Genomic DNA, 22073 nt, shown 5'->3' on the forward strand with positions numbered 1-22073 from the left:
TGATCCTGCACTGTGATATGGGTGTGTGTGTGTGTGTGTGTGTGTGATGATTACTCGAAATGTTTTACCTTCCTGACAATTTATTTGCACAGAGTTATGTGTACAAAATGGCGTATTACAATTGCATTACAAAATACACCTCTGAGATGCTCAAATTGCTCATAAAGCACAATAAAAGATTATATTTATTTTAATCAACAATGGGCTAGTGTGTCACATCGCTATGTAAAACAGAGTTACTATTATCACCCCAAAGCTTATTTTTTGTAAGAGCACTTCCTGAAGTGTGTTATGCCAATTAGGGGTGTAACGTAATGCCACTATCTATGTATACTATAGTGCATCAAATATTCATACTATATCTATATTCGTATTTAAGCGGCTCTGTAAATGAATCAATAATGGGGGGAGTGCACCTCTGTTCATTATTTCCCACACAAAGACTGAGAAAAGGCTGAAAATTGGATTTCCCTTATCTAGTGCCTGACCTTTTTTGTGTGGTTTTCGAGTTGGGGTGGGAGTTTTGCACAAACCTGGCATCCCTGCTCACGATTAGTAAAAAAATTCTTTGGATCCAAGATCTAATGCACACAATGGGGAGATTTAAAAAAAAAATCATCCATCCATTTTCCATAACGCTTCTCCTACTCACGGATGCAGGGGAGCCTGGGGCCTAAGCCCCCAACCCCGGAGGTATGAGGCAACCATTCTAACCCCTAATCCACCATGCCCCCCATGTCTCTCGGCAATGATTATGATTATGTTAATGATTATTTTATTGCATGTTATACTTTTTATCCATTCATAGTTACATTTAGTGTTGTGGCATGTCTGTGAAAGCTAGTTCCTGTTCCAGAGGCTAAAACATAGCATGTGTCAACAAGTATCGCTTTATGTGGCCACCCAACACTAGCTCTTGGCTGCTCCAGTCAAAATGTTGTGGACAATTTCTTGTGAAAAGGGCCCATTGGCACAGCTCCGTGGCATTTCATTTGACACTGATGTTTTTGGGGTGATGACATAAAAGCTGGGCAAGAGAACCAAATCAATAATACTTGACTAATATACAAATATACCAAAGTACTACTTATATATAGTAATGAATTATTCAAGTGTTTTCCTTCCATGATGTACAACTGTAGTGATCAAACTTGACATTAAATATGGACATAAACGTGTATTTAGCAGCTAAATCCACAACTGACCCAAAATAGACGGTATCTTTTTTACGGGCTAGTCTACTAATGAACAGCCATTTCCGGTCAGTTAATGCTCAGTAGGCTTTTTTTTTAAATGAATGCGGCAAAACCACTGCAGTGACAGTTTTCACACGTACACCAGACAAATTCCTCTGAATACAGTATATCTTATTCTTTAAAACTGTTTTATTACACTGATCTTCTAAATTCACCCGTTAACTGATGTCAGACTTAGAAAGTGGTTCAACAAGGACTCTGGATAGTGTGAACATCAACAGAGAGGATCACAACCAATCAGAGCAGAGTGTGTGTGAAGTTCTGGGTAAAGGTATCCAGTAATGTGAGGTCGTCTCCCCAGGCACACTAAAGGGCTGCTAGATTTACGCTCGCTTAATTATGAATGAGTGAGGCATGAGAGAAGCGAAGCAGATCTCGTTAAATCTGTCCTCTCGGCCTGCTACAGTGACTAAACTCACGCACTTTTATACGATACATTTTCCCTGAGAAGAGCGGGAAAGTGGGCGTGGCTTTGACCTCCGACGTTTATGTAGCTCTGCTCATACGAGTGAGTCTAGAATGTCGTGCACAAAAGCAAAACGCGCGTTCGACAATCAGATTACGTCTGAAAATCTCACTCTGCATGTGTGTGTGTGTGTGTGTGTGTGTGTGTGTGTGTGTGGGAGGTCCTTAATATCAAGAAGCACCTAAAGTCTGCATCGACAGATCCATTTCAGTTTAACGCACTGCAGATGTGTGGGTGTGGGGTTGTGCTTTTTTGGCTGTTCTTTTATCAACAAACTCCAGAGTCCACCAGTTTCCCAGGAATCTCGAGAATTTAGGTCTAAAGATGTGTCCCGGTATATTTCCAGCAAAGAACAGAGCCTGGGAAAACCACCAATTGACTCACACTGAGAGAAAGAAAAGAGTGGGTTCTGTGTGAAGTCTGGCTTCTAATAGATAAGACATTCCTCTGCAAATACACACACACACACACACACACACAAAGGAGATGAGTAATTGAAGAATCAGTTGGTTTGCAAGGCCCTAAATGGATGGACGAGGGATATGAGCTGTGCCGTGTGTGTGTGTGTGTGTGTGTGTGTGTGTGTGTGTGTGTGTGTGTGTGACAGTTTGCACTTCCTCTCTAAACCTTTGTGATAGATGAGGTTTGAGTGTGTTTTTCTGCTGCTCCACTGACTCACGAGAGCTTCACGCCCCAGTTACACACGCGCATACACCCCGTAAACTGCGTTTTATTCTAGCAGTGATCCTTAAACTGTTCTCCCCGTTGCAGGCAACCCCAGAATTCTGTTTACTGAATGACACATCTGTAAATGTTTCAGCAACAAAATGGACTAAATTCACTCTCACGGAGAAGTCCAATTATTTAAAAAAGGAATGCTAGCTGACAGTCATAGTATTTGTGTTAGTAATTGTGTTTGTTATTTGCTAGAAATGATTTCAGGATTGAAAAAGAAAAAAGAAAACACACACACACACATTAAAAAAAAAAACACCACATAGCTAACAGAACATGATTTTGGCTTACCTCAGGAAAAACCGTGAACTAGCAGCAGAAGTTGTTGGGTTCCTGAATACAACTAAACTATTTACTTTTGTTAGTTGCTAATTGCTATTTTCCACAAACATCACTAGTGACATAACCAACGCTAGTCGTATTGTGTATAGTTAGCCACTAGCAAGTTAGCTACCTCACCTAAGCTAGTTGTGAGGCTACATTAGCTAGTTGTGAGGCTACATAAGCTAGTTGTGAGGCTACATTAGCTAGTTGTGAGGCTACATTAGCGAGTTGTGCGGCTACATAAGCTAGTTGTGAGGCTACATTAGCTAGTTGTGAGGCTACATTAGCTAGTTGTGAGGCTACATAAGCTAGTTGTGAGGCTACATTAGTTGGTTGTGAGGCTACATTAGCGAGTTGTGAGGCTACATAAGCTAGTTGTGAGGTTACATTAGTTAGTTGTGAGGCTACATTAGCTAGTTGTGAGGCTACATTAGCTAGTTGTGAGGCTACATTAGCTAGTTGTGAGGCTACATAAGCTAGTTGTGAGGCTACATTAGCTAGTTGTGAGGCTACATTAGCTAGTTGTGAGGCTACATAAGCTAGTTGTGAGGCTACATAAGCTAGTTGTGAGGTTACATTAGTTAGTTGTGAGGCTACATTAGTTAGTTGTGAGGCTACATTAGCTAGTTGTGAGGCTACATTAGCTAGTTGTGAGGCTACATAAGCTAGTTGTGAGGCTACATTAGCTAGTTGTGAGGCTACATAAGCTAGTTGTGAGGCTACATTAGTTAGTTGTGAGGTTACATTAGCGAGTTGTGAGGCTACATTAGCTAGTTGTGAGGCTACATAAGCTAGTTGTGAGGCTACATTAGCGAGTTGTGAGGCTACATTAGCGAGTTGTGAGGCTGCATAAGCTAGTTGTGAGGCTACATTAGCTAGTTGTGAGGCTACATTAGCTAGTTGTGAGGCTACATAAGCTAGTTGTGAGGCTACATTAGCTAGTTGTGAGGCTACATAAGCTAGTTGTGAGGCTACATTAGTTAGTTGTGAGGTTACATTAGCGAGTTGTGAGGCTACATTAGCTAGTTGTGAGGCTACATAAGCTAGTTGTGAGGCTACATTAGCTAGTTGTGAGGCTACATAAGCTAGTTGTGAGGCTACATAAGCTAGTTGTGAGGCTACATTAGCTAGTTGTGAGGCTACATTAGCGAGTTGTGAGGCTACATAAGCTAGTTGTGAGGCTACATTAGCTAGTTGTGAGGCTGCATAAGCTAGTTGTGAGGCTACATAAGCTAGTTGTGAGGTTACATTAGTTAGTTGTGAGGCTACATAAGCTAGTTGTGAGGCTACATTAGCTAGTTGTGAGGCTACATTAGCTAGTTGTGAGGCTGCATAAGCTAGTTGTGAGGCTACATAAGCTAGTTGTGAGGTTACATTAGATAGTTGTGAGGCTACATTAGCTAGTTGTGAGGCTACATTAGCTAGTTGTGAGGCTACATAAGCTAGTTGTGAGGTTACATTAGTTAGTTGTGAGGCTACATTAGCTAGTTGTGTGGCTACATTAGCTAGTTGTGAGGCTATATTAGCTAGTTGTGAGGCTATATTAGCTAGTTGTGAGGCTATATTAGTTAGTTATGAGGCTACATTAGCTGGTTGTGAAGCTACATTAGCTCGTTAATAACTTCTGGAACTCTACAAACATAAAAAAAAAGCAAAGCAAATATGACAGTTACTATGAGACAAACAAATCACTTAGATTACATTTGTAAATGTACTCCTCAGTTTGTGAAAATGTGGTGTTAGCTAAAGCTAGCTAGATGGCTAGATACATAGTTAGATGTACGTGATTGATCTCTAAGGGGAAATCTGGCCAATTTAAAGGACCATAGATGAAAGCTGTCTTTTAAAAACGGTACAGACTTTATCTCAGGATAATAAATAAATAAATAAATAAATAAAATTTAAAAAACACTGCTCAAAATACAGCTTATCTACGGTTCTGCGTTCAGATGGGAACTCTGTGCTAGTCACACATAGGAGAAGAGAGAACAGGGGAAGAAAGGAGAAGAGAGGAGGCATTGATCCATATCAGGTGTCCTGAATCAGCAGTGTCTTTATGTTAAAGTGTCCTCTCTCCACCCCATTACACACTCTTTCTAGGACACGGAAAAGTTTCTGTATCTGTAAATGTGATATGGAGAGACGTTTACCTTGGAAGTGCTACGTTTAATAGAACTGCAGGCATAATGTGTGTGTGTGTGTGTGTGTGTGTGTGTGAGTGCTGACCCACTTCCTGCAGCTAAAATGATTTATCTTATGCTGCCTTCACATGCTATTAGAATTACTGTAAGTTTCTAACCTAAAAGCTGCAATATAAACAGCCGTTCCAGTGACGAGTGGGAGCTTCGGAAAGAATGACTACGTTTACATGCACATCAATATTCTGATATTAATCGGAATTCATAAATTAACTGCTGGGTTAAAACAATATTCTGATAACCCAAATTTTGAACCCCACCCCTGGAATATGCCTGATTTAATCTGAAATTTGTTGCATGTAAACACCATAATCAGAAAATCCACTACAAGGAGATATGTGTGCATGCTCAGTCTGCAAAGCATTCTGGGTGCTAACAGATGCTTAGCTTAGTGGTAGGCTAGGTATTTAGGAATGGTAACTCAAGTATACTTACAACAACCATGTATACAGGAATATTCTGACGCCAAATAAACATCGTATTCGGAATATGGCCGCAACCCAAATACAGGAATTTGATGTGCATGTAAACATATCAACATCCCAGAGCCTATCCCAGGAACACTAGACACAAGGCAGGAACGTACCTAGGACACAGCCACTCATTAACTCCAATTTTACCGTGATGTTTTTGGAACGTGAAAGGAATCAATAGTATTCCTGTCAGAAACCCAAATAAACATTGGGAGAACATGGAAAACTGCACAGACAGTAACCAGAGCTCAGGAATGAACACGGCCCATGGAGTATTTATTTACAGAAATGCAATTCTCTTACATCTGTAACTGCTGGTTTCATTATGGATATTTTTATAATGGGGGTAAATTTTAGGAACATACATCAGGCATACATCAGACTAAGCCAAGATTTAAAGCTTAGAAGCATCTGATGATCACCTGAACATTTGTGTGAGAGAACAGAACCGTGTCATTGATAGCAGCTATTTAAGACGTATGTTATGAGTTGGCAGTTGGCACGCATTAAAATGACTATAAAGATTATGAAGTATGACAATAACTATAAAGTTATCATCATAACGTCCAAAAGTCTGGTAGATGAAAAGTTAGGAAGTCCTGTTGCACATAAAACCTTGTAGGTGCATATGTATATGTGTGTGTGTGTGTGTGTGTGTGTGTGTGTGTGTGTGTAGGCTGTGGCCAGATGGGAACTGAGCTATGAAGTGAAATTACAGCAGGATCTCAGACACGTTTGAAGGGTTCACATGTGGGTGTATGTTTTTTTTCCACAGACATAACTAGAAACACGTTTTTTTTCTTTCACAAGACAGACATACACATGTGCAAACACACACACACACACACACACACACACACACACACACACACACACATACGCACGGAGACAGAGAGAGAGAGAGGAGAAGAAAGGGAAAGCTCTTTAAATTGAATATTCCTGATGTCTGTGGTCTGTGAAGTCAAGCCTCTTTTTACTGCTTAATTCTGTATCATATGTGGAGAGGGGTTACAGCTATCTGTGGTCCCCTGAATCACACACACACACACACACACACACACACACACAAGAAAGGGCACACAACATGTAGCGTAAGATGAGTGATGGTCCTCAGTGGTCCAATAGCACACACACACACACACACACACACACACACACACACACACACACACACCAGGACCAGCAGACTGATAAAAGCGGCCCGTCTTCATTCGGTCATTCGTCAAGTGACTTGATTTGTTCCGTCTCCTACTGCTGTAGTTAAACACAGACGGACAGTTTGCCGCTCTTCAGAATCATTCACATCTGTAATTTTATATTGATTAATAACTACAATAACAACCACGTGAGTCAACAAGCTATTATACTAATCCCAGTTTATACTGCGCCTCAGGCCTCACTCCCCACACCTGGTCCTACTCTCAAGAGCTCAGCATATAGAATTACACAAAGTTCAACACACACACACACACATACACACTCCAAGGGATGATTTCAGAGGTCGTGGGCGATCTTTGAAGTGATCTCTGATTTAAGGGAGGATCGTAACCACCAAGGGTGTCCTGGAAAATGCCCACACACACCCCAACTTACACTCTGGGGCCCTTTTAAACCCTTCACCATTCTTGCCTTCTAGACCAAAACACCACGTTTAATAGACGAATAGGACATAAGAACTTCAGGCTTTCGTAATATGGTTCTCACATGTACTATAAAAAGTTTCTACCCTGGTATAGAGAAGGTAAATGATGGCAATTCTGCTATCTCAATCAGGAACACACAGGTACTGTATGTTTTTGTTACAGATGGGAAGCAAGGCAGGCTACCAATTAAGGTCATCCTTAAATGAACACTTTATTTTTCAACCTAATCTCCATTCAAAACATCTGTAGCAAATAGGTGATAGGCAAGAATTTCAACATGTTTCGCTATACTGAGAAAAGAATGAAGCTTTTAACTCAGGACTCATTTATAATGGAAGTCTAAGGGCAGGTTTTCAATTCTGTTAGTATAACACAAAGTCAAATCTATAACTGTTTACACTTTTAATTAGAAGTCTTAAAATGACACAGACATGACAAAATGTCTTACAGAAGCTGCTCATGTGGAGGTTTATCTAATTTTCTAACACAGGAGCAGTAAAAAAAAAAAAAAAAAATCAGGCTCCTTAAACCGTTTCTAAGGTACTGTGATATTGTGTAACATGTATGAGGCTATTCACATGAAATTTTAACCAGACATCAGTATTAACTCAAGAAATCCACACATATAAACAATTCACAACATTAAAGTCCATAAATGAAGTTATGTGTAATGAAGAGGAATGACACGGGGAAAAAGTATTGAACACGCTAACTGAAATTTATTTAATACTTAGTGGAGAAGCTTTTTTTTGTAATGACAGCTTCAAGACGCTTCCTGTATGAAAACATTAATGGGCCGTTGTATTTAGGTGTGATTTTTGTCCATTCTTCTAAACATACTGTCTTTAAATCTTGTTCAATTGGATTCAAGTGATATGATTGACTGGGCCATTCTAACACTTGGTTTTTTTCTCTGAAACCAATTGTGAGTTTCCTTTGCTGTATGCTTTGGATCGTTGTCCTGCTGGAAGTCCACCAATGCCTCATCTTCATCATCCTGGTGGATGGCAGCAAATTCTTCTCAAGAATCTCCCGGTAAAGGGCTCCATTCATCATTCCTTCAATTATATGAAGTCTGCCAGTACCATGTGATGAAAAACAGCCCCACACCATGAGGCTTCCACCTCCAGACTTCACCGTTGGTGTAGTGTTTTTAGGGAGATGTGCAGTGCCATTTCTTCTCCAAACATGGTGTGTAGTACAACAGCCAAAAAGTTCAATTTTGCTCTCGTTTGACCAGACTACACTCTCCCAGTATTTCATAGGCTTGTTCAAATGAATTGTAGCAAACTTTAAACGAGCTTCAACATGCGTTTTCTTTAGTAATGGAGTCTTGCAGGGTGAGTGTTTATAGAGGCCATGGCGGTGGAGTGCCTTTCCTATTGTTTTCTCTGTGACGATGGCACCTGCTGTCTCCAAGTGTTTCTGGAGCTCTTTCCGAGTGGTCCTTGGCTCTTGGGCTACTCTTCTGACTATTCTTCTGACTCCCTGCTCAGAAATCTTGCGAGGAGCTCCTGTGTGTGGCCGGTTGATGACGGAGTGATGTTGCTTCCACTTGTGGATAACGGCCCCAATGGTGCTTACTGGAGGATTCCGAATTTTTTTAATACGTCTGTATCCGATTCCATCAATATGTTTCACAACAATAAGGTTGTGAAGGTCTTGGGAGAGTTCTTTGCTTTTACCCTTCGTGAGGTGTTTCTTGTGAGACACCTTGGTAACGGAAAGCCTTTTTAAAGACCATCAATTTACTAACCCAGCTGATATTCATTTGCACAGATAGGGGGTATAATTACTTACGGATTTCACCTGGTTCCTGGCCTTACTTTGCCTTGGAGAACTGCTTTTTCTTAGAGTGATCAATACTTTTTTCCCCATGTCATTCCACTTTATTACACATAACTTTATTTATGGACTTTAAAGTTTATGAATTCTTTATACTTATAGATTTCCTGAATTAATACTGATGTCCGGTGAAAATTTCATGTGAATAGCCTCATTGGAAATATGATGACACGTTCAATACTTATTTCCCCCACTGTATATATTAGATTACTTTAAGAAAAAGTAAACGAGTAAACTTCTTACACTGTGCATGATCAAGTGGAAATGCAGATGTTTGAAAGTGAGTATAAACACAACCAAAATCACAAATTGAAAAAGAGCTTAATTTAAAGATCAATTTAACTGAAGACGTTTCACACTGTCTCAATCACACTGATTGCCCTTAGACTTTCATTATGGCTAAGATTTGAGCGGAGCTTTTTCTCAGTGAAGGAAAGGCACCAAAATACTTGGTGCTGGTTATCATAAATACTCTACAGACATGGTTTACTATTATGATACTATACTGATCCATTGAAGTAACCAAAAATAGGAAAGTCCTTGGACATTATCTCTTTTACAGGCTTTCTGTCAAGGACAGATTTCCAATTTGCATAATTTTTCAAAGGGAGCACTTTTGGAAAGTAGTTTATATAGGTCATGAGCTGTACTCTCTTTTAACCATCTACTTTACATCTACATATCATCTACATGTCCTTATCTAATCTCGCTCCATGTTTCCTCCAAATACCGTACGGTGACCCTCTAACCTGTCCTGACATTCACCCAGGCTGCCCCCAAAACTGCATTAGTAGCCCCATAGCCCCATAACACATTTCTCTCAACTCTGAGCCTCAGCCTGAGGCCACGGGACAGAAATAACCAAACTCAGTGGCCTCTAATGAGAACCACATTTCCCTAAGTGAGAGAGAGAGAGAGAGAGAGAGAGAGAGAGAGAGAGAGAGAGAGAGAGAGCGCACGAGTGAGAGAGACATTGTCCTTAAAACTAGTCGTAGATATATCTGGCAACTGTTCTCCAACTTTCTTTGCATGAAATGTATAAATGTTTTGTTTCTGTTCCTCCTCAGGACAATTTGGCCACAAACGAGCACTAACTGACATTTCGCATGTCGCTTGAACAGGAGGAGGGATCGGGTTGTTTGAAGTTTATTTTAGAAAATCCACTCCTCCAATCAGGACCGTGTGAGCTTGGCCGTTCCCATCCATTCCACGGCTCCCCCAATGCATCATGGACTTCTGTGGTGAAATGTCCAGAACCCTATGTTCTCTCTCTCCCTCTCTCTCTCTCTCTCGTTCGCTCTTAAACAACAGGCTCTTGTGACAGAGTGTTCAGACCTGCGCCCAGAGGAAGCAGTCTGACGCTAAAATATGTCAAATCCTGCACAGAAATCATGTGGGACTGTTTGAATTGGACAAGCAAACAGTGGTAGTGCTGCAACCCTCCGTTCTAATCGCTGTGGCACCCGCTCTAGTCCCATGATCTTCATTTAAACTTCCTGAATATAGCTCCAGGGTTTCACTGGAAACTTCATTTCCATTTTTATTAATAAAACTATACGAAGGAGCAAAGAATAACCATGCAGCTGATTAACCAACATCTCTAATAAATATGTGATGCCCCTTTTTATGTGCATGTGTGTGTGTCTTAGAAAAATGCCTGCAAATTTTTGGATAATTGTTATTTTATCACTGCAGTTAAAGTTAAAGCACAGTTTATTTAAAAAAATAAAAAATACATGTTTGATCTCAGGGGAGGTTTCAAGTGGAAAGTTTAAGTTCATTCCACTTCCACATGAGCTTAGAAAAGAAGCTGGTGATGTCATTGCTCATGTCCCAGTCCTCATGTGGTTGGTCATTTAGAGACCCAGACCTGCAGATTTCATGCCGCTATCATGCAAGCAATGGCAGTGAGCAGGCTGACATGCCTTTTACATATGCCAGTGGAGGCACTGACAAAAACGCTTCTCATTTTTATAGCGCTGGCAGTAAATCTGTGTGGAATTTGAAAATTCAAGGTTGCATTCACGTGTGGTTAAGTGACCGTTGGTGAAGGGTGTGAGCATGCACGTAAGGTCACACATATGGAGCTGCAGTTTTAAACCCTTTCATACGCCCTTTGTCAGCAAGCCAAACCAAACCAAATGGGGTAGCTGGGGAAGAAGTCTGAATTAGAAACGGAGATGTGGGAGAAGGTGGAGAGTAAGAAAGAGAGAGAGAGAGAGAGAGAGAGAGAGAGAGAGAGAGAGAGAGAGAGAGAGAGAGAGAGAGGAACCGTTTCCCACATGCTGAGCTTTTCGATGGCAAAATCCAGATGTTGGACTGATGATCTACATAAAAAGTAGTAGTGATGTGATTTGTGAATCACGTTACTGATTCAACTCAAACAAACCAATTTAAGTAAATCATACAGTGCAAATTCTCCATCTTCCCTACAAATGGCAAAGTGCATCATGGGATACATCCTTCAGACACTAAAATATGCAGTGCATTGTGGGATTTCAGGACTATCATGGATATCCTGCAGTATGCTGTCAGACATGATTTTAAAATGACAAAACTTCTAACAAGTATACAATATGTAGTGAACAGTATTTTATTAAACATAGCTCGATTTCAAACAAGGTTTAGCTAGCCAGCTAACTAAAGAAAAAACCCGTCTTCATGTTGCATAAACACGTAATGACGTATCTACGTATCAGCGGTTTATTTAAAAAATGGTATGGTCCATTTTGGGGGTGTTTGAAAATGTAACGTACGTGTTTTCAACGACTGGGAGGAAAACATATTTCACTGATGTCTATTAAAATACTTTTATAAAATATTTTAAGCATCAACCGCCATCCTTTCTATGTGCTTCTTTCGTGACATTAAAGTATGAACTATGGAGGCAGACCCCCCCCCCCCCCCCCCGTGAAAAGACAAATAGAAATTGATTCATTCGTACTTAAGAATCGACTAGGCGAAAAGAGTCGTTCGTTTAAAAAAAGAGTCGATTCGTTGGTGAATCACATCATCGGTGTTGTACTCTTCCCGCCCTCCTCCTCCTCCTCCATCACCCTTCCCCCTCCATTCATCCTCTTTCTCTTCTTTTCCCACAAAAGCAAAACGATACAATCACAGCCGTGGGAAGGTCGCGCAGTGCCGAAAGCGATACACAGGGCACCGAGCCGATTCTCTGATGCTTGCGCTCGCGCTTTATTTATGTTTGTATGTTAGCAAGGTTTGTGCTGTGCTAAAAAAAACAAAAAACAAAAAAAAAAACCCAGAGAGGAGGTGTATGCGAGACGGGGGTCGACCCCGGTAGACAGAGCACGGAGAGCAGAGTCATTCCGCGACAGCTGAACTAGAAGAAAGGAGGAAAAGGCGCTACGTGTGGCGGGAGATGGGACGCGCCTCGGCGCGGCTGCGCTCCATCCGGTCCGCGCGCGCAGAGCGAGAGAGCGAGCTCCTCTGACACACCGGACACAATGGCACGGATGCTCGCACTGATTTAGGCCGGGAGATACAAACCTCTGTGTGGGTGTGCGCGTGCGTGTTTGTTTGTTTGTGTTGAGGATTTATACAGCGCGAGAGAACGCGTGTTTCACAAAGCGGTGGAAATTCATGCGCGCGGAAGCTTGATATTCCCGAGGTGAGGATCATCACGTCGTTCTCATCCGGATGCTAGAACCATGCCATAATCTCTCTCTCTCTCTCTCTCTCTCTCTCTCTCTCTCTCTCTCTGATGTAATGTGCCATGATGTTGTCTATGCAATGCAATCCTTATATAAATGCAAAAACACATAAACACGTTATATGTCATTATTACTGGGACGACAAAATAACATGGAGGGCATCTTTACTTTATTGTGTTTATTACACGTGCAATATGATGCTTCTGCTCAGTTAACTATAACTTATATGACATGCTTTTGGTTGTTATTATGTTGCAGCATTTGATTACTATGGTAATGCGTTAAGATGGTTCTAGAAAGTGATGCAAGGCTCATGTGCTCGTGTGTGTTTTTGTGTGTGCGCGCGCGCGCGCGTGCATGCATACAAGGATGAGAGTTTGCATGCAAACTTGTGCTCTTCTTGACTCTGTGTGATGGCTACGTATTGATGTGTCGTCATCATGAGGAGCTAAATCCCTGTTGAATATGTCAAAGGAGAGTAATGATTTGCTGAAAGAAATCTGCACACTGCTATGTCAATGTTTTGGGCGCATTATAGGAAAGCCTAGCACAGACAGGAGTGTGCATGTGTTTGCAGGTTTGTAGGCATAACCTGTGTGTGTGCGCGTGTGTGTGTGTTTGTGCTGCAGTCTTACTCAACTGCTCATCTCTGCACTGCAGGGCATCAGTGGCAGCAGCAGCTCAGTACCAGCCTACCCCTATCACCTGTCCTGTATACTGACACTGACACTGGCACAATGCAGAATCAGAGGGAGAAAGAGATTAATGATGAGGGCAGCATGGTGCCAGCTACCCCCTAATACCAGTCTGGGATATTGACCCTGCATTCTACACAATGCTATAACAGAGAGAGAGAGAGAAAGAGGCAGATCAGTGCAAAATCAGTGCAATTTGGTGGATTAGATTTTTCATCCTGTCTTTACTTTTTTCCCCTTGATGATTGCTTGAGTTGTGTATGATTTAAACTTCTCTGCCTGTTTCATACATAGTAGTCCTACGGTCATGTCAGCTTGTCAGCTATTCGGCTTCTCAGTGCAGGATTTAGTGGCGTGATCCTCTGACGACGCCTCAAACAGGACACTGAGGTCAGCATTTAATCTGTACGGTAGACTGAATTCTCTTGGCTTATGTGCACTCACTGCACTCAGCCACCCTGGACTGCTGTGGAAATTCACTGCATAGCTCTCATTTGCTGGCTGTGTGTTCTTTCTAAGACGTGGTTGTTAAATACAACAGCTCGCCATCGGTTAGCCTGTAATAAAGCGCCGAGCATGCTGAAATGATATACACACACATATAGAGTAGATATGATAATAAGATTAAAGTAGTCACTCCACCCATGAATCCTCTTATGGATGATGTATAATTTTCAGAGTCACTGGATTGCTCGTAAGAGTCACGGTGCACGGGTCTGTGTAGGGCAAAAATATATCACGATACTCGAGGAAATTTCTACGATACACGATGCGTATCACGATATATAATTTAGCTAACAAACTAAAATAAACAACAAAAAAAAAACATATTAAAGTGAGTTTGACTTTTCTTTATAGTGCACCTACTGTGGTTTTGAAACGTGCCTAATTTTGTTGTAAAGGTCTCATACAATAGATTACCATGTATCTGAGGTCAAAAAACACTTTAACGTGCACTTTATTTAAACTGCAGCATTACCTTTTTCCCCCCAGTGTCACAAACGACTCATTAAATGATTCGTTCTAAAGGATTCATTCTAAACTCCTCCTTTCAGAGAGCATACTCTGCTCTGATTGGTCAGACGTCCCAGTCTGTTGAGATTGGTCTACCATTTAAAAAAGAAAACGCCCACTACCATAACTAGTATCATCTCCATCTGGAGAGAAAAAAAAAATAAAGACCAGAGGCGGGGCTTTTTGTTACAAACATGGTTAGTACAGGAAGTAAAGTCCGAAAAAGTAAAGAATCACTAAGGACTCGTTTCAGCTGTTCAGAATCGGTTCGTTCTTTTGGGAGTCGATATCTCCGTTTGTCGTGCGCTTTGACTTTTGAAACTTTGCAGGCGCTTTTACATTCACAAACAGCTACATATATAGCACACTACATGAAAGGTAATATTTGAAAAATCGCAATAGGTGCACTTTAACGCTTACAAATACAAAGAAGATTAAGATAAAAAATTTTTTTACATCAAATCAACAGCATCCATTCGGTTCATTTCTAATTATTAAAAACTTTTTAAAAAAAAAAATACATCTTCATACCAACGATATCTCGAAAAAGTGTATCGCGTAATCGTTTATCATGTTATCTATATTATAACGATATATCGCCCAGCCCTAGGTCTGCGAATGCTTGATTGTGGTGCAGCTCAAAGAAACAGACGTAAAGAATGCAATTTTTGGTCACGCTCATAGACTTTCTAGACTTTCGGTAAGACTGAAACAAAATAAACAGTTCTGTTTTACAAACCCAACCTCGATCTCCTGCATCTGGAGCCAAAATGCCATTACCACAGACAGTCATTTTGGCCTGTTGTCCTGTTCTGAGAAACGAACTTAAGTCCCGCGTACCGAAAACTTGGAATGGAAGGACAGCTGTTGTGGAAATCTCATTACAGGTAAACGCGAATTCATCACACGTAAGCGCAAGGTGACTGTGCGTCCTTGTCCACCGCTCGGAAGAAGGGATTCATTGTGTCACGATTACAGGAGAGACTGTTACGAAGGATTACGTGGCTAACTACATCCACAGACACACACCTGCTCCCACACTCCTTCCTTCACATCACCAGGCTGTCATTACACGACCAGTGGCAGGTCTAATGCTTGTTTATTGGCGCTAAGAAGCTTGTTGAATTTTAACGGGTGTACAAAGTTCCTAAGTTTCTCAAAGCACAAATTAGATTTTTATTAATGAGTACGTTTTCTTCTACCACAGCTAGGGCTGCACAATTAATCGAATATCGATCCGGATTAAGATTTGACTGCACACGATGACATGAACACGATCGACTGCCAGATTGACGTTTAAAGTTCGTCCGACGCTCATAGAAAACTCCGCTGCATATCGAATCAAGCGCTTCCTAAACTTACAGCCAGTCACCAAGAGCGGTGCAGGGATGACGTCATTTGGTAACACCAAAACCCGGAAACGAGTTAGCATTTTAGCGCTCGCGCTGCATGCTTTGCTTCAGGTTTCAGAGCGCGCTGCGTGCTCCAGCGCTTGCACGAGGGGAAATCGTGATACTAACATTTTGCTAAATGTGTGTGAATGTGTATGTGAGTGTGCCCTGTGATGGATTGGCAGCCTGTCCAGGGTGTACCCCGCCTTGTGCCCGATGCTCCCTGGGATAGGCTCCAGGTTCCCCGTGACCCTGAAAAAGGATAGAGCGGTATAGAAATGGATGGATGGATGGATGGAGACGATGCACTTTAAGGACCGGTCTAATTTGATGCAAAGATTTGTACATTAGCAGGAGTGTAGCACAACATGGTGGTGAAAGCAGCGGTCTATTTATTTAAATGTGAAAGTGCAATCAAAATCAATGAATCGTGATCCCAATACCGATCAAAATAATCGTGATTATCATTTTGACCATAATCATGCAGCCCTAACCACAGCGCTGTTGAATGCTCGATTCCGATTGGTCAGTAGATGTTAATTCATTTTCTATAACAGCAGCTCTTGGCTCGTGCAAGGTTTTATTGACGTTCTTGTTTATTAATGTGCTCGTTTATGTCATTTCCACTGAAACAGGAAGCCAGATAGGGACATATCGAGTGGCTCCTCCCCCTTTTAAAACAGCCAATAGTGTTTATCTTATCTCATAGCCACAACGGTTAGCACCATGGACGCGAGCCCGAGTAACAAGGATGCGTTGGAATCACTTCTTAACCAACGTACAGTTGGAAAACTGAATAAAACGCACGCGTTCGAACAGCCCAAGACACGTTTACGACACATGCTCTGCTGATATGAGTTCTCTCGCTCAACAACGGCAACGTCGGCAAAGTGATCTGTATAACGTCCTGGGCGGGACACTATAGATTCTCGAAAGCATTTGATTGGACAGAAAATCTGACGAGAAGCTGAAGTGCAGAATGATGTCTTCAAAATTGTTGCTCCGTATCGGTGATAGAGAGAGTGTACATTTTCAATGCATATATTCTTCTGAATGCGAGTCTTGTCATTGTTTTGGAGCGCACGAGCTTCTAGATAACCTCAAGGCTGACATATTCATATTAAAAGCAAAAAAAAAAAACCTTTAAGAGAGAGAGACAAAACAAGAGGATACAGAGCGAGGAAATGGCTGTTTATTACTGTTACAGCGTAAGTGATAACAGGAACTTCATTTGAGGACGTTTTAATAACATTAAACCGACTTATTATGGATGAAAATGACATCTAATAGATTTTTTTTAAATGTTAGTGTTGGATTTCCATGTATCTCAGGAATATAATTATTATGTCTTCCAGACCTCCGTCAGCCCTTTCAGCCTGTTCTACAATTACCTCTATTAACTTTACTCTTAGTTCTGTGCTGCTTTGAGCTAGAAAGTGTGGTTTACCATGGAGCGTTCAGGCCCGGGGGGTCTAAAATGAACACACACTGACTTCATGCATGCTCACACAGACATCCCACTTCATTCACGCAGAGCAGAAGTATCTATACACATTGATAACGGCAGTGCGTGGACGCTTTCTACTGGTGCAGGGGCCAGCCAGATAGACAAAACAAAAACACACAGCACACTGTGAAAAGAAGTCTTTTCAAGAGACAGAAAATACATGTGCTAGCTATAAGAAAGGATGGCAGTTGATCAGCTTATTTAAAGAGGTAATCAAATGTATACATTCATCAGAGGTATTTAATAGCACAGAGACGCACAAACAGAAACTACAACCCAGTATTCCCCGTATCCAAGGTGTCTTAATACAGTTCAAAATATGAGAGTACATGATATAAGAGAATTTCCTTTCAGTTAGCGTTGCCAATTTTTGTCCGGTGTAAGAACAATAATACCCTCCAGAACAGGCTGTTATTAGAATCAGCTTGTGGTGGCACAGCTACACTGCTATAACAATACGCACGCAAGTGTTTTCTTCCTTACTTACGCTATGACGGGGAAAATCTGTCACCATCACCATATGTACTGTACCTGGATGGGTAGAATCAACAGAGCGAGAGCGCTTCTAGCGTGAAAATGAATGAAGCTGAGAAAATGTGAGCTAATAGTACAGTATTTATTCAATTATGAATATATGTATATATGTATAGGATTTATTCATTTGGTCATGGCGAAGAGTTCAGAGAAGGTGATCGCTAGATTAAACTGCAGAAGGTTTAAGAGAATATGCCTCGCTCCGATGACCATGAATCACTCTAAATGATAAAATCTCGGCCTGGGCTTCAATCCGAGTATTTTGAAGCTCGGTGTTGACTTCCGAAGCGTGTCATTTGGCGAGAGCTTTAAACCGAGACCGATGCGCTGATGCAGTGAAGTATTTGGTTTTGGGCGCTCAGGTGATCGTGGCCATGGTTTTGGAGGGTGTGCCTAACGGGAAGGTGTATTTAAGAGGGGTTTAAGGAGTTAAGAAAAGGTTTGAGGCAAAAGGAGTGATGAGTGTGCTGGGTGGGATGAGAACAGTGTTTACAAACTGTGGCATGGTTGAGAGAAATTTGTCACATTTCTTCTGCTTGGAAAAAAAGAAAAAAAAAATCCACTTCACAAGTCAATAACAAACTCACAGAGCAGTGTTTAGGTGGAGACTGAGGGTGAACTCCCTCACAAAAACACACACACACACACACACACACGGTTCGGTAAAATGAGGTCCCGCCCGTCTCGCCTATGCAGGCTTCAGCTGTTTAGACGGCTGTGTTTAGACCCTGGCATGGGAGAAACACAGGAATGAAGGGATGTGTTTTCTTTCTCTGATTTCCCCCCACCTCCACCTTCCTCAGCGTGGAGGAAATGTGAGCCGTCCTGCTTTTATCAGCTCCATTGTTTGTGATCCTCAGGGATGGAGTTTCCTGAAGGAGGCCAGAGAGCTGCACATGTTCCCCAGCTTGGCTCTCATCACTACCAGCCACACTGAAGTGTTTAAGAAATCTCTCTCGCTCTCTCTATTTCTCCCCCTCACGATTTCCTTTTGAACTTAGCCTACATATGGAGTCGGAGATGTTAGACGAGCGTGTGAGTGTTAGCAGCGCCGGTTCCGTGTAGACCTGAGTGATTGCGTGCTCATATATCTGCCTCGAGACGTAAGAGGAAGCGGATGGGAAAGAGAAGAAAATAAAGACGGGACGCCATTTTTCATGCCGAAGGATGAGCAGGATGATGGCTTGGTGTTGCTAGAAACATTTGTTAATATGTCTGGGGGCGGGGTGGATGTGTGGACCACCTCAGCTGATGTGCCAGCTAAAGCAACAGCGTGCTTTAATGACCAAGATGTGCTCCTGGGCCTGTCCGGGGCTTTGTTCTTCACAGATGTGTGTGTGTGTGTGTGTGTGTGTATCTCCGCCTGCCTTCAGTAGGATGTTTACCATTTCACTTGGCACAGCAATGGCAATGTGAACACGTGCATACATGCTCCAGGCTTTGTGAAATATGAGGCAAAAAAAAAAAATAAAACCCCAGTGATTACGATTCCATGCTTTCTGAATATGTTACAATATTACATGATTTTCCCCTCTTATATCGGAATATATTCCCAGCATATTGCAACATTCACTCTGTACGCTAGACGCACGTATGCCAGGACACGCATCGCAATTTTATGCGCTCGCAAAAAAGCACTCTCGGTGAGTACGTTTACACGGACAACAATAATCCGATATTAACCCGATTAAGACGATACTCTGATTAAGAAACTAGCATGTAAACAGCGATTTCTGATATCTTAATCTGATTAAAGTCATACTCGAAGTAAACACAAATGGAATTAAGACGTGTGGAGTATTCCTGTTTTAATCGCATTATGGAAGTGCGTTGCAGACGTGTACACACCTTAATCACACTATTAACGTCATGTGGGAGTTTTCACCGCATTTTGCGACAGGACACGTACACACACGGCAGCGCTTAACCGTTTGACGGCAAACAAGAGAGCACGGCTGCGTCCCAAACCGCGTACTTACGTAGTACAGTATATAGTAGGTGAAATACACGTATTTCAGCTACTGTATAGTAGGTAAGTACGCGGTTTGGGACGCAGCCCACGGCTTCAAGCAGTCGTCTATTAGCACGTACAGCACGACAAATAATTAACTGCACTTGAAGCTTTCGTAAAATTCAAAATAAAAAACTGCATACGGTCCCATAACGAAGACCAACTGTACGTCGATACGTGAAATTCTGGAGGGACGTCGGACGGCGTGACGTGGGGACGTAACGACGTGTGCCGTTAATCGATCTATGTTCTAGAACATGTAAAACAGGAACATGAAAGGAGTATTCTAAAAGCGACTCATGTAAACACCTTAATCAGAATATTGTCTTATTCAGAATAAGTAATTAGATTACCGCTGTCCATGTAAACATAGACATTGAGTCTGAAATTAAAGTTCAATTTGCCAAGTCTGGAGCACACCAAAACAAATGGGACGCGCCTACTGACATGGGCAAAAAGCTCAGGATTAAAGAGGAATTGTGAGCTCAGTAGTGAAGAGAATATGTCGGTAATTATGCAAAATGAAGTTAGGCCTGTCACGTCAGATTAAGTAGATATGTGGAAGGTATTAATACAGCTAATATGATGTTTGATTAAGGATTTGTATAAAGGTGTCTCGTTAAGCTGGAGTAAATGTTTTATGGTGGAATTCAGCTTGTGGAAAATGGGCAATGTCACGAAAGTACCGTTTACAGAGTTGAAGTTCTGTAATGATGTGAATTTATTTGTGTATAAAAGCAGTCCAACTGACAAGCAGTATTAAAAGACTCGGTTTGTCTAAATCGTCCTCTGACCAGTTCGTACATGAGGTTTTGTTTTGTGATTGTTACGGCCCAAAAGTTTTAATCGATTTTGCTGCGGCTTTTATCCAAATTCGAGTTTCTTGGATTTTTTTTGTTGTTGCGGAAAACGACTTGAATTGCACGAGATTGTTTTGCGCAGTGATGTTTGTTGGTAAATGAGAACTTTTAGCCGTACTCATATTTGCCGAAGAGGGCTTTGGCTGAATGCACGTTGTGGTGATGTCACATGACACGTCTTGGCCCAGCTGTGTGGAAATCGACAGTAATATTTAAAAAATCGCAAGCTCCTCAGGATATAGCGGCGTTTCATTGATTTTGCGTTAATTCCCGTGAAAAGAATCTTGGAGGGACTGTTTGACAAAGGGACTAAAATAGTCTCGCGTTCTTACACATTCTGTCATACATTGAAAACACCGTGGAGCTTTAAAGATAGCACCGCTCCAACATCCGGTATCGGTATCGGACCGATAGCAGCATAAAATGGTGGAATCGGAAATCAGATTAAAAAAAAAGCAGGAATTCGATTAGATCCTGTAACAAACGGAGAATTTGGAATCCGGTTCGGAAAATATTAGATTTTTAAAAATCAAGAATTTTAAAGTCCCTGTAAAGTGCCTTGAAAGGCGTAGCGGCGTTCGACGTGTTAACGTAATTTCCACGGGAACAGGAAGTCAGGGCGGGACATATCAAGTGGCACCTCCCTCTTTTCAAAAAGTGGATCCTCCCCCTTTTAGCTTACTTCAGCCGTACTCGATGGGTTAGTACCGTGGATTTTTTTAATATTAGGGGCGGGACACTTCAGATTCTGAAGTGAAAATCTGATACGAAGCTGAAGTGCAGAATGACGTCATCAGAATTGTTAATCCGTGTTGGTGGTAGAGAGAGACAGTAAATTTTGAATGCCTATATCTTCTAACTGTATCATCTGACTTTTTATGCTATCCTCCCTCAAAATGTATATGTAAGAGGGGAAGAAGTGTATTATGTATATGCATGTGCGTTGTAGATTACATGATTGTGCTTCACCTCCTATTGTAAAGCCGATCCATTGTGCGCGGACCAGGCTAGCGGAGCCATGCTAATGTCGTGTTAGCGTCACTGTTTACAGACGGGTAACATATAGCATATGGCTGTATGAATGTGTGTTCCAGATGTTTGAATTCAGTAAAGCAGTCGTTTGAATTCGGCTGTCAGGACATTTTTCACCTCTTGCCAATGATTTCATAAAGCGTTGACAAAACAAAACAAAAAAACCCCATGCTATCGCTAGTGCTATTTCATTGTGGTTCGATATGGCAGCCTAGCCCACTAGATAACTGATAAATGCTACTTTTATGTGCTAGCTGCTGAGTCTAAACACGTTTCGCAGACTGACAGACGTAAAGACATTTATTTATACGTTCGGTTGTTGTGTGTTTTTCGCCCAGATTCTCTCATCTCTGGCGGTGACCGAGGAATGTTCTTGACCGAGATGAAACCAGTGTTTGATTACACGTTTCATACT

The 22073-nt window shown here is 41.6% G+C and overlaps 1 protein-coding gene across 8 annotated transcripts in view; it reads left to right on the forward strand.

Annotated features, from left to right (window-relative positions):
• Positions 1-22073, forward strand: part of frmd4a (FERM domain containing 4A) — a 125002-nt gene that overhangs the window by 35042 nt on the left and 67887 nt on the right. Inside the window, exon 1 of one of the 8 annotated variants that reach the window (XM_053678111.1) lies at positions 11881-12571. The exons of the other annotated variants lie outside the window; for them this stretch is intronic. The gene's annotated coding sequence lies outside the window, so the exon portion shown is untranslated. Of the gene's footprint in view, positions 1-11880; positions 12572-22073 lie in introns of those variants that run through there. 8 annotated transcript variants of the gene reach the window in all.

Source organism: Ictalurus punctatus, chromosome 4 (genome assembly GCF_001660625.3).
Source record: "Ictalurus punctatus breed USDA103 chromosome 4, Coco_2.0, whole genome shotgun sequence".
Lineage (NCBI taxonomy): Eukaryota > Metazoa > Chordata > Actinopteri > Siluriformes > Ictaluridae > Ictalurus > Ictalurus punctatus.